The following is a 14,433-nucleotide window of genomic DNA, read 5'->3' as shown; positions in this document are numbered from 1 at the left end:
ATTTCTACCATTCTGATCCAACTATGGCAAAGACACCTTGAATACTGCCTGAGCCTCTTCACTGCCTTGCCTGCCTCCTGTCTCCTCCCCCCTCTAGTCCATACTTCACTCAGCTGCCAGATTTTTACTGAAAAACCAATGGGTCAATATCTCCCCAGTAGTTGCCCACTCACTTCTGTATCCTTTTTTTTTTTTTTTTTTCAATGAAATTCGTCAAATGCTTCCCCCTACTATATAAAGCACTGGCATATATACACAATAATGAGCTCAGACACAGTTCCTGTCCCTCATTGAGCTTACATTCTAAGTAAGAAGGAAAATAAGTATTGAATCCCCACTGTATAGATGAAATTGAGGCACAAAGAAGTTGTGATTTGCCCAGGGTCACATGGCAGAGAAGAGGCAGAGCTGGGAATAGAGCCCAGGAGCTCTCACTCCCAGTCCCTGGCACTTTCCACCAGGTGACACCATTTCTGACATCAAACAGCATGGCCTAGAGAAGCAGTGTAACCTAGTGGAAAGAACATAAGACTGGCTGTCAAGGGACCTGGGTTCTAATTCGGCTCCTCTGCTCGTTTGCTCTGTAACCTTGGGCAGGTTATTTATCTGAGACTTATCTGAGAAGCAGCATGGCTCAGTGGATGAGTCTGGGCTTGGGAATCAGAGGTCATGGGTTTGAATCTGGGCTCTGCCACTTGTCAGCTGTGTAACTGTGGGCAAGTCACTTAACTTCTCTGTGCCTTAGTTACCTCATCTTTAAATTGGGGATTAACTGTGAGCCTCACGTGGAACAACCTGATTACCCTGTATCTACCCCAGCGCTTAAAACAGTGCTCTGCACATAGTAAGCATTTAACAAATACCAACATTATTATTATTATTTTATTATTATTATCATCTCTTTTCTTCAGTTACCTCAACTGTAAAATGGGGATTAAGACTGTGAGACCATGTGGGACATGGATTGTGTCCAACCTATTCATCTTGCATCTACCCCAGTGCTTAGTACAGTGCCTAACAAATAGTAAATGCTTAACAAATAATGAGCGCTTTCTATATTCAGAGCACTGTTTTAAGCACTTGGGAGATTACAATACAAGAAGACTAGCAGTACAAGAAGACAAAATACTCTACTAAGCACTGGGCTACATCAAAGCTAATCAGGTTGGACACAGTCCGTGTCCCACATGGGGCTCACAGTCTTAATTCCATTTTACAGATGAGCTAACTGAGGCACATAAAAGCAGCATGGCCAGTTGTGAACAATATGGCCTAGTGGATAGAGCATGGGCCTGGGAGTCAGAGGACCTGGATTCTAATCCCGGTTCCACCATTTTTCTGCTATGAGATCTTGGGCAAGTCACTTAACTAACTCCTCTTTGTTTCAGTTACCTCACCTGGAAAATGGGGAATAGGAATGTGAGTCCCATGTGGGACATGGACTGTGCCCAAACTGATGAGTGTTCATCTACCAACACTCCTAATAAATACCAGAAAAAGGGACTTGTCCAAAGTCACACAGCAGATAAGTAGCAGAGCTGGAATTAGAACCTTCTAACTGCCAGACCCGTGCTCTATCCAGCAGACCAAGCTACTTCTCATTGTTGCTTCATTCCTCTGCTACAGGCACCCCTGAGAGGAATTCCAGGGCCACAGCATACTCTTCCACTCCAAAAATGGTGTCGGAAAGAAAGAAGTATTTAGTTGGAATGCCACATTTTTCATGGGAAAATAAATTCTATCACTCCATTGTTTTTAATTAATATCATTCATTCAATCGTATTTATAGAGTGCTTACTGTGTGCAGAGCACTGTACTAAGCAGTTGGGAAGTACAATTCAGCAACAAATATCCCAACCAGACATGTAGATTGAGATATATCCTCTTGAGCACTGTGAATTGGTCTTCTAACTGTTGTAAATTATCAATGAGTGGGTGCCCTTTTAGAGAGAAATCTGCTACTTTGCCCATCATCATCCTCATCGACATCATCAAAATTGGAAATTTTTGAATGTTTACAGTGTGGAGACCACTGTACTAGATATTTGGAAGTGTGCAATAACAGTAAAGGATATTATCATCTCTCTTCATGGGACTTGAGATCCAGTGGGAGTGTGTCTGTAAAATTAAACTCCAGTAAATATCCATATCCTTTTCAAGTGGCTGCATGGAAAAATACTGTCTTGACAATGGATTTTTGTAGCCTGTCATCTGTTTCATCTAGTAGAAAAAAACCAAAAAAGAAAATAAGGGAATCTCTCCTCTTGAGGAGTATCCAGAGAGATATTACCTTCCAGATCATAATGGCTTGAATTCTGTTAGATACGAGAAAGTTGAATGATGCCGTTTTCATTCTGGATTACTCTGATGAATGTACTATCAAGCTGTCAGGCCTGCACATACAGACATCTATCATGTTTGTGAACTAGATTGTCTCTGTGCCTCCTCCCTGCCTGGGAGTCAGATACCCTGGGAGCTGCATTTTAACTCTTTTGGGGCAGCAGGTAGCGCCATTCTATAGGCCAGTAGAAGAGCGATTAAACGAAGAAATCGGGATCCAAATGAACGCAACTTAACCGAACAAGACTGGATTCAGCTTTCTTGGGCATCAACTTTCTTGGGCAAGATCAGGCCCTTCCTTTAGCTGAACTTCCTTCCCTCCACCTGAGCATGCCCCCCCCTGCCCCCCATGCACTCTTTGCTCCCTTTTTCTGAACTTGACTCCGATTAAATAAGCCCATTGGTCAGATGATGGAATTTCAGATGATCACGAGATGTCCTTTGGCCTTCAGTGTCCAGGAAGCTGCCCAGACAGATGGGAGCTGCCAGCAAATGGAGCTTTATTTAAGAGGTGAAGAGAGAATTCACTCCCTAGGGCACAGAAGGTCTACAAGTTGACTATTCCTTCCACAGCTTCCTGGAAAGAAGGGCACTAATTAACCATTAGGAATCAAGGCAATTAGCTTTTAAAAGCCATTTGATCATATCTCTTTTTCCTTGCACTCTTTTTTTTTTCTCCATAACCAAGTTTTCCTTCCACAAAACTAAATGTTAAGTTTCTTTTTTTTCCCTCTTTGATTAGTAATTATAATCACTTTTTGAGCATGGCTTCTTACTGCAAAATGCATGTGATAACTTCAATTCCTATGAATTATGGATCATCTTTAGCAAAGGAGAAGACAGTCCATAGAATAGACCCCATTTTCTTTGCCCTTTTACCCATTAGACAAATGTGCCAAAATCTTGGCGTTATCAAGAATTTGACTTTTGTTCTGTTCGAGGATTTGTCTTATCTAAAACAATCTCATTAATCTTTTTTAGTTTTCGTGTGGCTTCTGCAGAAATGGATTGTTAAGGTTGGCCCGCTCTTCTGTTAAAATGAATAGTGAAAGCTTAATGAAGGTATAATTTTTCAAGTGTCAGGGTATATTTTTTTTTATTTTCCCTGACAGGACTATGTAAGAAAATGCTAGGGCCTTACTCAGCATCCTTACACAAAGAAGCCGGGACAACCCCTGGGAGTTTACACTGCTCACTGTCTTGATTTTATCATTCATCCAAAAATTTCAGCATTTCAAATGTTTCTCACTACAGATCTTCATCACCGCCTAATTTTTGGGCTTAGCTTTTCAGTGACCTTGCAGAACTGCCAGTTGCAGAAGCCCAGCTCCACCAATTGTCTATTATGTGACCTTAATAATAATAATAATAATGATGTTGGTATTTGTTAATCACTTACTATGTGCAGAGCACTGTTCTAAGCGCTGGGGGAGATACAGGGGGATCAGGTTGTCCCACGTGAGGCTCACAGTCTAAATCCCCATTTTACAGATTAGATCACTGAGGCCCAGTGAAGTGACTTGCCCACAGTCAGCTGACAAGTGGCAGAGTTGGAATTCGAACCCATGACCTCTGACTCCCAAGCCCGGGCTTGGGCAAGTCACTCCACTTCTCTGTACCTCAGTTACCTCACCTGTAAAATTAGGATTGAGACTGTGAGCCCCATCTGGGACCGGGACCGTGCACAACCTAATTTGCTTTTATACACCCCAGCACATAGGACAGTGCCTGGCATAGAGTAAGCACTTAAAAGACACCACAATTCTTATATTTCCTTCAAGTCCCTCCTCCTGTAACATGTGATTTCACTATGCATTTTGGATAGAATGCTCTTGGGGAACTGTTTATAGCAAAATGCTAGGTGAAACAGTTGTGACCTCAATGTATGCTTTTGGTCAAACATGACTACTATAATCTGAGCTTCCTTAAATAAGAGGTTCTTCAATAATAATAATAACGTTGATGGCATTTGTTAAGCTCTTACTGTCAGGCACTTTTCTAAGCTCTTGGCAAGTACAGTTCAGCAATAAAGAGAGACAATTCCTGCATACACTGGGCTTACAGTCTAGAAGAGGGGAGACAAACCTCAAAACAAGTAAATAGGCATCAATATAAAGAAATAGAAATACACATCAAAACAAGTAAACATTCATTAATATAAATAAATAGAATTGTATATAGGTACATATCCTGGGGCTCACAGTCTTAATCCCCATTTTCAGATGTGGTAACTAAGGCTCAGAGAAGTGAAGTGAGTTGCCCGAGATCATACAGCAGATGAATGGTGGAGCCAGCATTAGAACTCAGGTCTTTTTGATTTCATTCAGTCATTCAATCATGTTTATTAAACACTTACTATGTGCAGAACACTGTACTAAGTGAATGGGAGAGTACAATATAACAGTAAACAGACGGATCCTCTACCCCATAATGAGCTTACAGTCTAGAGGCCTAGTTTGCCAGGCCCGTGCTCTATCCACTAGGTCATACTCCTTCTTGAACACTCCCTTTTGCATCGTTCTGACTTGCTCCCTTTGTTCTCCCCCCCCCCCCCAGCCTCGTAACACTTATATACATATCTGGCATTTTATCTGTACTAATGTCTGTCTCTCCCACGCAAGAATGTAAGCTCGTTGTGGGCAGGGGATGTCTCTGTTTATTGTTGTGTTTTACCTTCCCAAGTGCTTAGTATAGGACTCTGAACAGAGTAAGTGCTCAGTAAATGAATGAACCGAATGAATGAATGGTAATGAATGACCAGCCCCCTGTGGTAAAGGAGAACAAACTGTGCGTGTGTATTTCTAGCGGTCCTTTAGTTTCATAGATGTAGTTACTGCCTGTGAAATCCTCCCCAAAGTTTAGGGCGTGACTGAGAACATCAATGCATCACCTACAATTCATTCCTCAGTGTGTTCCCGTAAAGATCATTCTTTTCTGAGCAGATGTGTTTGCTAATTACACCACCTGTCAACACCTGTCACTGTTTTAAATCTGCCTCTTAGTTTCCTGTTTAGATAAGGCAATCCCTCTCCCTTTTGCCAAAGCTCTAGTCTGAGGTCGTCTGAGCTGGTCTTTCTACTGCAGTGACCTGCCCTGCCTGTCAATGGTATTGACTGACTGAGCACTCACTTTCTGCAGAGCACTGTGCTATGCGCATGGGAAAATGCAATACATTAGAGTTGGTAGACGCAGTCCTTGCCTACAAGGAACTTAGAGTCTTGAGGGGGAAGACAGGACTTTAAAATAGGTCATGGATATGTACATATATGCTGTGGGGCTGAGAGTGGGGTGAATATCAAATGCTTGAAGGGTCCAACTGCATAAACACCCCAGAAGGGAGTGAGAGAAGTGGAGCTGATGGGTTAGTTGGGAAAGGCTCCTTGGAAGATATGTGATGTGAAGGTGGGAAGAAGGGTGGTCTGTCGGATATAATAATAATAATGACATTTGTTAAGTGCTTTCTGTGTGCTGAACACTGTCCTGAGCACTGGGGAATATACAAGGTAATCAGGTTGTCCCACATGGGGTTCGCAGTCTTTATCCCCATTTTACAGATGAGGTGACTGAGGCACCGAGAGGTGAAGTGAGTTGCCCAAAGTCACACAGCTGATCAGTGGTGACGCTGGGATTAGAACCCATGAGCTCTGACTCCCAGGCCCGTGCTCTTTCCACTATGGCATGCTGCTTCTCTATGAGGATATGAAGGGAGAGGGAGTTGGAGACCAGATGAAGAACATAGTGGGCAAGGGGTCAGCGGTCCTGTTGAGAAGGGTGGATGAGTCTCATTTTAGAGGTTCTGGTTCAAGAATCTGCAAAAAAAGGAACTTATGATAGTGCTGAAGGTCCGTTTAAGTGTCATTCACACTCCCTCATCCCACAGGTAAATGTGACCTTTTTTTCCCCCAAAAATGTTTTGAACAATAATAATAATAATAATAATGCTTGTTAAGCACTTACTATGTTCCGGGCACTGAACTAATCGCTGGGGTGAATACAAGCAAATTGGGTTGGACATAGTGTCTGTCCCAAGTGGGGGTGGCTCAGTCTCAATCCCCATTTTCCAGATGAGGGAATTGAGGCCCAGAATAGTGAAGTGTCTTGTCCAAAGTCACTCAGCAGACAAGTGGCAGAGCTGAGATTAGAACCCATGACCTTCTGACTCCCAGGCCCATGCTTTATCCTCTACACTGTACTCCTTCTCAATTGAAATGCTTAATTCGCAATTCCAAATCGAAATACCGTGTGAAAAGCACTGACAAAAATGCTACTGGGCTCCTGAACCCTACCCTCAAGGAGCTTCAGTCTAAGCAGGGGAGACAGATACCAAAGTGAATTAAGAGAAGCAATGTTTCCTAGTGGTTAGAGCACAGACACAGGAGTCAGGAGGACCTGGGTTCTAATCCCGCTCTGCCGCCTGTCTGCTCTATGATCTCGGGCAAGTCACTTAACTTCTCTGTGCCTTATATAATGGTGATTGAGACTGGGAGTCCCAGGTGGAACATGGAATGTGTCCAACCTGATTAGCTCTTAGTACAATCCCATAGTTTAGTACAATGCCTAGAACATAACAACACTTAATAAATAGCATTAAATAAAAAAATAAGGGATGCATAGGAGTTTAAAGAGATGCACATTATGAATACCAAAATGGCAAGAAGAGGTAAAGACTGAAGTGAATGAATAGGTGGCGTAGCAGAGAGTGGAAAAGGATGAGAAGATGAGAGATTAGTGAGGGAAGGCTGCTTACTATATTGATTGAAAACCGTCCCCTAAATGGATCTACCAGTGAACAAGAATTTACTAAATGAACACAAAGCTTTGCTATCATGAAATGATCAATCACATTTACTGAACACTTTGTGTGCACTGTACTAAGTGGTTGGGAGAGTACAATATTGTTATAAACACAGTTCCTTCGCACAGTGAATAGAAAATATTAGAATAGGGCAGATATGAGAAGAGGATTTTTAACGAAGAAAAGTTGAAGGCTTAAAAATGAGTGTTCACCTTCACTGACTTAATCCATTTCCACTGACGGGATCCTGAAAATGAACCTAAAAATTAGCTCCTGGTGGGGAATCCAATATAAACGTTTGCCCTGGTGTTTTTCTCTGTTGGTTTTTTATTTGGAATTGCGTTCATGGATAGATCCTGGGGTTATTTTGCCAGTTGGGATTTCAAGGATCTCAAAATTAGGTGTCCACTGCCCTGGACCCAAGGGATAAAATCTTGTGGGCAGGGAATGTGTCTGTTTATGGCTGCATTATACTCTCCCAAACACTTAGTTACAGTGCTCTGCACATAGTAAGTGCTCAATAAATAAGATGAATGAATGAATAAAAAACACAGACAAGGTTAAAAAAAAATGAATAAACAAGGGAAACAAACCAAGGAAACATATCTGGAAGTTGGGATTCATCATCAAACTCATCACATTCATAACTCATGAGAAGCAGTGTGGCTTAATGGAAAGAGCATGGGCTTGGGAGTCAGAGGTCAAGGGTTCTAATCCCGGCTCTGCCGCTTGTCAGATGAGTGACCAAATCACTTAACTTCTCTGAGCCTCAGTAACCTCATCTGTAAAATGGGGATGAAGACTGTGAGCCCTGTAAGGGGCAACCTGAGTACCTTATATCTACCCCAATGCTTAGATCAGTCCTTGGCACATAGTAAGCGCTTAAATACCAATATTATTATGTTTGTGCTTCTGTCTTTTCATTTTGAAGTGTCTTCTTGGTAATACAACAAGACATTTAAGTAACTAAAGATTATCTTATTATCGGTATAGTGTAAGCAGTTAGGAGGTGATTCATTTCTCCTATGCTACTAATTCTCAGCATAACGAGGTTTCAGTGGTAAGCTTAGGTTTCTATCTGTATAAAATCACTGTACAGTGCATTCATCCCTGAAAAGCAATGAAGAATAGTTGCAGGATTCATGGAATAGGAACATTCGGGAAACATTATTTGGTCTAGTAAAGTATATAACCAGAGTTGATCTTTTGCCAGGCTTTAATACATTGGAAATCAATGAGAATTGAATTGTTTTGAACTAAATGTATACATAATTTGCTACCGTGCTTATTTCCCCTGTTACATTTCTTTTATTCATGCTTTCTCTTTTATTTCACTGCTATAGTAAAAGTAGATATATGTTGCCCATTACTTGAGAATAAACAATGAGAAATAATATCTATTTGAGAGAGAAAATGCAGAATGAAAAGAAGTTGATTTAAAGCAGAAGCCACTTAGCAAAGCAAACACATTTCAGAGCCCCAAATATAATTTAATTTGCCCTCTAGAATGAAAGTTTGTACTTGGTGGAGCTTGAAAAAAATTGCAGCACAAGAAGCCAACCTCACCATAGAGGGGAAAAATAAAGTAAAAGCCCAGGAAGATTAGGTTAGCTGCATTGATTTACATATCCATGCAGTCCCTTTGTTGGTCTAGTGGAAAGAGTTCCCACTGCGGGAATCAGAAAAGCCAGCTTTTCTTCCAGTTCTTCCTGGAGCTAGAAAAGGTGGGAGAAGACCACACCTTCACTAGGCAATAATAATTAGGATTTTGTTAAGCACTAACTGTGTGTCAAGCACTGTCCGAAGCACTTGAGTAAGTATAAGGTGACCAGGTAGAACTCAATCCCTAACCCCAGATGAGGTTCACAATCTCAGTGGGAAGGAGAACAGGTATTTACCCCTATTTCACCTTTGAGGACTGAGGCAGAGAGAAGTCAAGTGGCGTGCCCGAGCAAGAGCCCGGCGTGCCCGAGTTTGTTTCCAGAGCAAGCGAGTAGCAGAGCCAAGATTAGAACCCTGGTCTTCTGACTCCCAATTCTGGGCTTTGCCTACTAGGCCTCACTGCCTTCCTAAGTGAGCCTTCCTAGAGAAGAAGCATAGCTCCGTGGAAAGAGCCTGGGCTTGGCAGTCAGAGGTCATGGGTTCAAATTCCGGCTCTGCCACTTGGCAGCTGTGTGACTGTGGACAAGTCACTTAACTTTTCTGTGCCTCAGTTACCTCATCTGTAAAATGGGGATTAAGATTGTGAGCCTCACGTGGGACAACCTGATTACCCTGTATCTACCCCAGCGCTTAGAACAGTCCTCTGCACATAGTAAGCGCTTAACAAATACCAACATTATTATTAAGTGCTGTATGCCTTCTCATTTCACTATGAGCCCCAGGGGGATTACGATTGGCAGGGATAATAATAACTGGGGCATTTGTTAAGTGCTTATTATTTGAGAGCTCACCTCCTCTAGGAGGCCTTCCCAGACTGAGCCCTCCCTTTCCCTCCACCCCTCCCCAAGCCCCTCCCCCCTCTTTCTGCTCTACTTCCTTCCCCTCCCCACAACACTTGTTTATATTTGTACATATTTATTACTCTATTTTATTAAAGATGTGCATTTACCTATGGTTCTATTTATCTATTTTGATGGTAGTGATGCCTCTCTACTTGTTTTGTTGTCTGTCTCCCCCTCTAAACTGTGAGCCCGTTGTTGGGTAGGGATTGTCTCTATCTCTTGCCGAATGGTACTTTCCAAGCACTTAGTACAGTGCTCTCCACACAGTAAGCGCTCAATAAATACAATTGCATGAATGAATGAATGTGCCAAGCACTTTACTAAGAGATGGGAAAGATAGACAATAATCAGGTTGGGCACATTTCCTATCTCTCATGGGACTCCCCATCTACATAGGAGGAACACCAGATATTTCCAGTTTTCCAGGTGAGGAACCTGAGGCACAGAGATTATGAGCCCCTTGAAGGACAAGGCCCATGTCTAATTCTCACCCGTGTACTCTTTCCTAGCACTCAGTACAAAGCTCTGCACATAGTGAGTACTTACTAAATATCATTACTCCTATAGAGAAGTTAAGTGACTTGCCCCAAGTCCCACAGCAGGCAGGTGGCAGAGCCAGGATTAGGACCCAGATGCTCTGACTCCCAGGCCCCCGGACTTTCCAGATATGGAGGAAGATGTATGCCAGGCTCCACACAAACCCCTAGCAACATTGATTCCTCTGGGCAGGTTCTTGGTCCTGAAGTCTTATCCAGGCAGTCGATCAGATTTATTGAGCGCTTACTGTGTGCAGGGAAATGTATTAAGGGTTTGGGAGAGTACAGTATAACAACAAACTGGACTCACTCCCTGATCACAGTGTGGTTACAGTCTAGAGAGAGAGGCAGACATAAATGAAACAATGACAGATAGGTACATAAGTGCTGTGGGGCTGGGAGAAGGGATGAATAAAGAGAGGAAGTCAGGGTGATGCAGAAGGGAGTGGGAGAAGAGGACAGGGGAGCTCAATCAGAGAAGACCTCGAAGAGGAGACGTGCTTTGAAAAGGGTGAGAGGCGATTCCATGATCATTGTGTATCTCTGCAATAGCATAGATTACAAGGCGTTGTTTTAGTGGCAGAGCTGGATCATAGATGATACAAATCAGTGAAAACAGCAGGTGGTAAACATAAGGATCATGTGCATTTTGCCTTATATTTGTCTTTTGCCCTTTCCTCTCCATCCAAATTACTACCACTTTAATAGAATCATCCTCTCCCTCCTGGATTACTTGTTGACCACCCAGCCTCCTGTCTCTCCCCATTCCAGTCCATACTTCACTCTGCTACCCAGATCATTTTTCTACAGAAACACTCAGGACATGCTTCCCTGCTCCTTGGAGAACTCCAGCGGTTGCCCTTCCAGCTCCGCATCAAACAAAAACTCCTCACCATTGGCTTCAAAGCAGTCAATCCCCTTGCCCCCTCCTATCTCACCTCACTACTCTCCTACTCCAACCCACCCTGCACACTTCATTCCTTTAATCTTAGCCTTCTCACTCTGCTTCCATATCATCAATCTCAATACCGACCTCTCACCCCTGTCCTGCCTCTGGTCTGGAAAACCGCCCCTCCTCAATTCTGACAGACAATTATACTTCCCCCCTTCAAACCCTTATTGAATGTACATCCTCTCCAAGTCCTAGACTAAGTCCCCCTTTCCTCTCTTCCCACTCCCTTCTGCGTCACACTGCCTTACTTCGTATGTTCATCTCCAGTCCCAGCCCCACAGCACTTACGTACCTATGTCATTTATTTATATTAATGTCTATCTCGCCCCTCTCTAGACTGTAGGCTCATTGTGGGCAGGGAATATGTCTATTCTAATCCTGGTTGTGTGATCTTGGGCAAGGCACTTAAGGTTTTCTGTGCCTTAGTTACCTCTTCTGTAAAATGGGGATTAAGAATGTTGCCCCGCGTGGGACAACCTGATTACCTTGTATCTATTCCAGCATTTAGCACATAGTAAGAATGAACAAATACCATAATTATTATTATTATTATTATTGCTATATTGTACTGTCCCAAGTACTTACTACAGTGTTCTGCACACAGTAAGCACTCAATAAATGTGACTGAATAAATGAATGGGTTAATGAATGACTATATTATATTCAGTTGCGTTCACAGTGATAATCCTCTGGTTTATTATTAAAAATTCCATTTGCTCAGAATATCCTCTTGCGAGTGTGGCAATTTGAAGTGTCTATAGAACAGACAAAAAAAGGTGCCCTTTGAGAATTCCAGTCACAGCATCAAGTGGAAGGAGCAAAGTGCTGAGAGTCATAGGTCCTGGCTTCTAATTAGGCCTCTGTCACTTGCCTGCTGTGTGACCTTAAAACATAATCTAACTTCTCTGTGCCTGTGCCTCAGCTGTGAATTGGAAATTCAGTACCTACTCTCCCTCCTAATTAAACTTTGAGCCTCATGCAGAACAGGAACTGTGTCCAATCTGATTAACATATCCAGCATCAAGCGCTTATTATAGTGCTCTGCACATATTAAGTGCTCAATAAATACTATTGAATGAATTTAGCACCATGTTGGACACACAGTAAGCACTTTGTAAATATCACTATATATATATATATATATATATATATATATATATATATATATATATATATATATTGATAATACTAATAATAGCAATAATAATAATGAAAACAGGAAATGGTCGACTTGTTGCAATACAGCAATACTCAGATACATGTGTTACAATAAGAAGTGGGGTATGGTAATAGCTCATAGCTATTTATAGGAAAAGGGAGATAGAAACTAAAAAATAAAAAAAAAAAAGGATGCTTTAGAATAAGTAATATTTCGGGTCTTAAGCAATTTCAGAATGAAGCCTGGGTCCAACCTGCGGAGAGGAGGGTGGCAATTTCCCTTAATTAGAAACAACACTTCACTCTCCTTCCAGGCCTCTCACCGTTAGAGTAGAGATGATCACAGCAAATCCAAGAATGCATGAATTTGCACTTCTCCCACTCCCACATGAATTGAGGGTGATGATGTTTTCCAAACCCAAATCATAATTAAAAAGGAATAAAATGTTGAGGGACCTCTGACTATGTGTGTGCTTTGCAATAATGAAACTAATACAGTGGAGAGGCAGCTGACACTTCAGGTGTTGTGCGTATTAGGCAGGTTAGGTGAGGTCTTTAGGATTACTGGTTTAAATGCCAGATATTAAGCTGCATCCTTTCCTGAGGGCTTTGAAGCAGCTATTCTCCTGCCTCTATTATTTTTTTTTTTTTAAGAAGTTAGAATGTCTGAGTTTGTACCCTAGGGTCTTCACAAAGTTTGGTTTTTCCTCTCTGACTAAATCAATCAAGCACTAAGTTACCTTGGATGGTGATTCCATCAGGTGTCTGACAGCTACTTACATTTCAAATGAAGGGTGTGTGTGTACAAAATGACCTGTCTGGCAAGGATTTCTTTTTGCCTTAGGTCACTGTTAGGTAGCAGTCCTGCCTGGCTTGCCAAGGCTGACATCCTGACTTGCCCCAAGCCTCCTTTTGTCAATCAATCAATGCATCAGTGGTTTTTAATGAGTACATTTTGGGTGCTGCACTGGATTAATTGCTTGAGAGAGTAGAATTCAATAGAGTTGGTTCATTCAGTCATTAATTTGACCATATTTACTGAGCACTTGCTGTGTGCGGAGTATTGTACTAAGTGCTTGGAGAGTATACTATAACAATAAACAGCTACACTCCCTGTCCACAGTGAGCTTACAGCTTTAGGGAGTTGGTAGACGCCCAACCTACTCACATGGAGCTTACAGTCTAAAGGATTTGCACCAAATGGACAGTTACGGACCTGTAATATTTTTGCATAGATCAATTTCCTCATACCATTCTTTAGGCACTAATTCATCTATTACATATCCATTTTTTCCCTTTCTCTTCTTTTGTCTGTAAATTATCTTGTGTCTGCCTAACCTCTATGACAGAGGAGGTGGGGGGATTGATCTTTTTCCTCTATTGCATGTAGTACAGTGCTCTGAGCAAAGTAAGCACTCAGTAAATATCATCGATTGGTCATCAGATGGTAGTCCAAATAAGGCCCGACTTGTGATCATTTCAGTTGGGGTTTTCTCCACTTTCTCTGGTGGAAGAGCTGGTGTTCTGTGCACTTGAGAAACCCCGTAATGTGCTTGAGTTTTAATTAAAAGCTTTTCTTAATACGGTAGCCTGGGAAGGAGTCGCAACTGGGTCCTTTTCTAATAGTTAATAAATAACCGGCCCAATCAACACTTTTTTTTTTTTTTTTCTGGCAAGGGGGTGAAGAATAAGTACTGCTCACAGACGTCTAGATATAGCTCCCGTGTGAGCAATAAAGAATCCCCTAATGAAGCCTCAAATATTCACAACCCCTGAAACATTATTAGTAGAACCCCTTTTGCATCAATTTTAGGAAACATCTGCTTGAGAAGGAGCCACACATGTAATATTTACCTTTCCCGTTATAGAATTAGACAAACAGAGCTCCTATTGAATTTCCCTAACTTGATTCCGATTTAATTGCTCAACGCTATTTCTCAGTAAACCAGTTACTACTGGCCTGTTAATTTACCCTTTTTATAGGGGGAAAACATTTTTTATGGTATCTGTCAAGCTCTTAATATGTGCTAGGCATTGCTCTAAACACTAGAGTAGATACAAGCTAACCATGTCCCACATGGAGCTCACAATCTCAATCTCAATTTTAAAGATGAGGTGACTGAGGCACAGAGAAGATAAGTGACTTAC

Source organism: Ornithorhynchus anatinus, chromosome 6 (assembly GCF_004115215.2).
Source record: "Ornithorhynchus anatinus isolate Pmale09 chromosome 6, mOrnAna1.pri.v4, whole genome shotgun sequence".
Taxonomy (NCBI): domain Eukaryota; kingdom Metazoa; phylum Chordata; class Mammalia; order Monotremata; family Ornithorhynchidae; genus Ornithorhynchus; species Ornithorhynchus anatinus.
Note: the sequence above shows the minus strand (reverse complement) of the source record.